Here is a 6,000-nt window from a genome sequence, read left to right on the forward strand (position 1 = left end):
CATTTTGGAAAAACATATTTATAAGGGGCTTGGTGGTTTCACTTCTTTCAATAAATAGTTATTCTATGATCTCAGAATTTGCTTATTCAATGCTTATTTCCCTAAAATAAATGACTAACAATTTAGTGTGTGAATAAAAACGATTAGTAATTATGCAAGAAATTACTATGGCAACATGTCATCAATTATACTTTACACTCTGTTATAAAGCAACATATTTTAAAAAATATATTTGAGCAAATTTTCAACCAAATTGCAAGTTGGTCTGTTTTTATAAATGGATTATTTACAGATCTCTGTCCTTGGTTGCAAGTTACCTTAAAGAGCAAAGATACGTCTGCACTCTGCAGAACTCAAAGCTTAGCACAGAGTATGTGGAGTCTCGGAGCAAACGATGAGATGATGCAACTAAAATAGTCCACTCTGATAAGACAGAGCTAGACCACGAGCAGATCTTTTGCAAGAACTCTGGTGCTCATCATTCCAGAAATGAGATACATCAGGGTCAATAAAGAAAAGACATGTTGTTTCCCTAACATTAAACAGAAAATAAGTCATCCAATACATCATATTGACATAGGACATCACAGGTCAGGAGAAGTGTGTCTCATGAAGAGAAATTGGGGAATACATGTGTTCTATGCTCAGATGACCTTATTTGTTGATGATTTTATCTTATTCTTCAGTCGGCACAGAATTATGATACACTGACTTTGGAATACAAACATTTCATTTCATTAACAATTTTAGGCTAATGAATTAATACAATAGTGATGTACTGAGGACCAACACCGTGCTGAATAAGAACCTGTGTCCTTCAAGTATATGGAAATGATCTCACCCTTTCATTCCTTTATCAAGAATGACTAACTTTGTGCTACCTTCAGGTAAACTGACATCTTTAGGTGTGTTGGCTACTTCATATGCACCTAAGTTAGATTTCTTATGAATCTTATGCCAGAACCTTAGAGAGAAAAGTGTCATTATCATTATTTTATGGATGAAGAAATTTAGCCTGAGGACAGGCGTGGTGGCTCACACATGTAATCCCAGCATTTTAGCAGGCCAAAGTGGGCGGATAGCTTGAGCCCAGGAGTTTGAGAACAGCATGGAAAACATAGACCCTTTCCCTACAAAAAAATACAAAGATTAGCTGGGTGGTATGCCTGTGATCCCAGCTACTTAGGAGGCTGGGATGGGAGCCCGGGAGGTGGAGATCGCAGTGAGCCATGATCATGCCATTGCACTCCAGCGTGAGTGACAGAGCAAGACTCTGTTTCAAAAAAACTAAAAATAAAAATTTAAAAATGAAAAAAGAAAGAAGGAAAGAAAGAAAAAGGAGAGAGAGGAAGGGGAGGTGAGGGGAGGACAGAGGAGGGGAAGGGAGGGAAGGGGAGGGGAGGGGAGGGGAGGGGAGGGAAGGGGAGGGGAGGAAAGGGAGAACTTGAGAGGTACAAAATAATTTTTCTGTTTACATACTCACTGAGGCAAAGCCAGTTTTCACTAATTAATACCCTTTGGAGTATTTCCGGGCAAGAAGATATATTATCTTTCAAGAAAGTTATAAACACAGGACCTCTGAATGTGAATGTTCAGATCTGTGTTGTAATCTAGTCATCACCTGCAAGGACTGGGTCTGGAGTAGAAAAATGATAGTTTCCAAATTAGTTGGATGAGAATTGTAATAAGTGGATTTTTGAAATTACTAAAAGATGATAAAAATGTGTAATTACTTGATAACTGCAACACACATGTGATGATTTCTGTACTGAACTGATCTATTGTTTTACAGCTAAGGAACCCAAGGAACAGTATATCTCATTCATTTACTCAGAGAAAAATGGCGGTTGTTGTGTAAATTAAAATTTCAATGCCCATCTTGGACTTACCACTATTTATAAATGCAAATAAAATATTCTGAGCACTTATTCTGTATCTTGCTCTAGAAATGCAGCAATTAATGGATAAGAACACTGACCCTAATATGGCTCCATTCCTTTAGGCAAAATATGAATGATAAATAAATAAATAAATACAATTGCAGGAGGTTGTGAGTTTAATGGCAGGGGTGGGGATAAGTTCTGAAAAGTGATTGCAGTGAGTGCAGCGGCTTGCAGACTAGAGTATGACTGACATGTTTGAAAAATAGCAGGGAGGCGAGGGCTGTGGTGAGTGAGAGGTCAGAGGGGAAGCACCTGCCAATTCATGTAGGGACCTGGAGTCTTTCGTGATGGCTTTGTGGTCTGCTAAAAAATGGGAGACCACTAGAAGGTTTGAGTTGACAATGACAAGATCTGACTTATATCTTGAAAGGAATACAGTGGAAGTTGTATTGAGAAAAGGCTAAAGTGAAGAAAAGGCAGATAGATAAGAGCAGTACGTTTTATTCCAGTGCTTCTATTGAGAGAGGACCATGACCTGGACCAAAGGGATAGATCGCAGTGTGTGTCCACCATCAGAGTGCACTTCTCAGAACTGACAGCCAAGAGCATTCCGAAATCCATCAGTGGGTCTCAACTGAGGTCATGAGTCCCACAGCCTGCCTAGCCAATGACTGAGCATGGCAGGGTTACAAAGGCAGGCTCATTTCTGGGAGTTGCAGCAATTTTCTGATGAGTGGCTGGACTCTGGAGTGAGGACTCTCTAACGGCCTTGCCAAATAAATCTTGGCACTGCTCTGCAGTCAAGGTTACTTACAATCATGTTCCTTAGACAGTTGAAAATAAAGTCTGGAGTTTCAGGGAGCAATCCAGGTTGGAGACATAAATGGAGGTGGTATTTTATGACATGAGGGATGAGATCACCATGGATTAGACTTATTGAGTGTGGAATAAAAAGAGATATGAGTTCCAAAACTAAGCACTGGAGTGCTCCAAAAATTTATTAATCAAAAATAATTTAAAAGGAGTGGCAATGAGACAGGAGGAAATCCAGAGAATACGGGGTACCTGGAAACTATGTGTTTATTTCCAAACAATCACTACTGATTTCGGAGACGTTGAAGAAAAAGTGAGCTCATGGCTGTACAGTACTTAGCTCAAATGCAATTGTCCCAAAAGCATCACTGAATAGAAATTATTAATCCCCTTTTTAGTATTCAAGTTGAGTAATTCAACACAATAATAACAAAAAAGGTGGCAAAGTTAGATTGGACCCAATTGTCAATGGCCCATTTATTGATGAACTTACCATACACACGCACACATGCACACACGTACACACACACACACACACACACACACACGAGAAAGGACCTATTCTATGCCACACAATAACTTTTGGGAAGTGTTCTGTGTGGTGAGTTTAGACAGTATCTGACTTCCAGTATCATTCCAGGAAGCCTGTAGCCCAACACTCCTCATATAAAAAGGCACTCATCCATTATACTGCTTTCAAACTTGAATGTAGGAGCCAGTACAAGATTGATTAAATGTATATTTGAGAAATATTTTGGCATGGCATTATTTCTGTACTTTCTGAATAAGAATAAAAATCAAATGTCTTTCATTTCAATAACAAGGATTCAAATACAGTTCTAGGAAACCATCCTGAGAAGGTTTAATTACAAAAAAATACAGGTAGTGTGATAAATAGGGATCAACTCGTAGAAAACAGAATGGTAAAAGACTGTAACAGACACATTCATCTAACATGCATGTGTGTGCCAACGCAGGCATCTCACATTTGTGCTTAGCAAATGCATGCACCAAATAGAGCATTTTTCTGTAAGGAGGAAGTCTGTGACATACTGATGGGGATGTTACTTTGTCTTTTAGCAAACTTCATTTAGTATAATAATGCATCCCCTGGGGTTATTCTCCATGGTTCTTGGTTCTGCCTTCTAGCCTTGGTTCTGTTCTCTAGGTCATCCTTCCTTTCCTATATCATAAGACATGGGTTATAGTGAATAGCCTTCCTGGAGAGCTTCCTGTGTAGATACTAAGGTCTAAGGACCTCTTTTATAGTTTACTGTCTCTATTTCTTTCAACTAATGCTGTTGGGGGTTTTACTAGTACAATTTGCTTACCAACTTTGTGATGATTTTTATAAATTTTATTAAAATTTACTCTATTTAGACATCAAGCCACAATGATAAATCTTTAACAGATTACTTTCTCTGCTGTGGTCCCTTTACACTCTTAGAATCTCTATTGTTTAAAAGGGATTGTATGTGAGCCACATACACATGATCATTAGAAAAGGCTTTTGTCTCTAAGAAAGGGCCCGTGAGTTACCACCTTAAACTCTGAGGTTATAGAAGAGTCTTTATAGTCACCTTTCAAAGACTCAAAACAGCAATACTTGTATTTGCTTGTGTTTTGGTTATATAAGGGGTCTGAAGTTATATGCAGGGTCATTACAGTCACATCTCACAGCCTTAAAGCAGACATTTCTGCTTTAAGACATTTTATTTGCTTGTGTTTTGGCAGATCAGGAATTCCAAAGAGCTTGGCTGGACAGTTCTTACTTCGAAGACTTTAACGTCCCTCACTACCTAGCAGTTGATGCTGATCACCAGCTGAGAACTCACCTGTGGTTCTCTGCTGGAGGCCTGACATGACTCTCCAGGACAGTGATCTCAGGTACTCAGACTCCTTACATAGCAGCTATCTTCCTTCACAGTAACCCATGCAAGCAAAGAGATCATGAAGAAATGACATGGTCTAATCTGACCTGTGCTCACAAGTTACACAGAGTAACTTTTACTTCATTCTGCTGGTTACAACTGAGTCACTAAGGCTGGTCCAGGATCAATGTCTCTTTACAAAGGTGACGTTTTAGAAGAGAGCTGAAAGAAGAGCGGCAAAATATAGGTCAGTCTGGAGGAAAAGGAATTCAGAAAAAGATAGAAGGAGAGCAACAAAGAACAGTACTTAGAATGTCTGTGTGCATAAGAGGAAATCAGAGTGCAGCAGGAAGCCCGGTCTTTAAAGGTTATGTAAACTGATGTAAACAAAGTAAGATCAAAATCAGAGGAATACTTGAGATGAAGACATATTATGCCCAAATTAATGTTTTAAATGTGTTCCTCTCCAGCAATGAGGAAACCAGGGTGTGAGGAAACAAGAGTATATTCAGGGAGATTTGTGAGGGTTTACTGCAATCATTCAGATGAGAAATGATGATGGCTTGAATAAACTGAGTATAGAGAAGGTGATTAGAATTATTTGCACTCAGAATACCCTTTCAATGTAGAGCTGCTAGAATTCATTGATGAATTAAATGTGAGGTCTGAGAGAAAGAAAAGGGTTCAGAATTTTCAAGACATCTTCCCATAATTTCTTCCTACATGTAAAAAGTTGGTACTTCCTCAGATAAGAAATACTGTGGTTGAAAAAACTGGAGATAAAATTGAAGAAATTCTATGATGAAGAAGTTGTGGGCAAAAGTGTGGATAATTCTAACTGTATATTATGTGATACACACACACACACACACAGACACATATGCACACACCCCTAGAGTAAACAATTAGACATGCATTTAAAAGTCTAACATTAACAATCCTATTAAAAAATCATGTCTATGGAAATTGCAATAAACTATACAACACATTTGAAAATATAAATTTTAAGATACAATTCTGTAAAGATGTCACTTGTCTTTAATTTGATCTATATATTTGGTTTCAGCTTAGTCTAAAGATGATTAAAATGTGATAATAACAAGTAAAATTAAGATTATCATAAAGGCTTCATTATCTGAAATGTATTAGATAATTCTAAATTAATATGCAGAGTGAGAACCAAGAATAGCCGAGACTACTAAACAATGGTTTAGAATTTCCTCAACCATGTATCAAGTATTTAGTATTTCCTGAACCTTAAGTCAACCATACATATTAAAAAACTATCTATAGTAACTGAGACAATATTACATCAATGAAAAGGAAGACTGATAAGAAAACGGTACAAAAAAAAAGCTCAAAAATAGACTCAAACTTTTATAGACTCTAGACTAATAAAATGTTGGTACTCTTAAAGTAGTAGGAAAATTTGT

General features: G+C 37.6%; 1 long non-coding RNA gene across 1 annotated transcript in view; it reads left to right on the top strand.

Moving 5' to 3' along the window:
• Positions 1-5,337, top strand: part of LOC128929541 (uncharacterized) — a 71,703-nt gene extending 66,366 nt beyond the window's left edge. Inside the window, exon 3 of the long non-coding RNA XR_008476149.2 lies at positions 4,431-5,337. This is a non-coding gene — a long non-coding RNA (uncharacterized LOC128929541). The remainder of the gene's footprint in view (positions 1-4,430) is intronic.
• Positions 5,338-6,000: the final 663 nt, after the last annotated feature.

The sequence above is a fragment of the Callithrix jacchus genome, chromosome 14, assembly GCF_049354715.1.
Source record: "Callithrix jacchus isolate 240 chromosome 14, calJac240_pri, whole genome shotgun sequence".
In the NCBI taxonomy this organism is placed as follows: domain Eukaryota; kingdom Metazoa; phylum Chordata; class Mammalia; order Primates; family Cebidae; genus Callithrix; species Callithrix jacchus.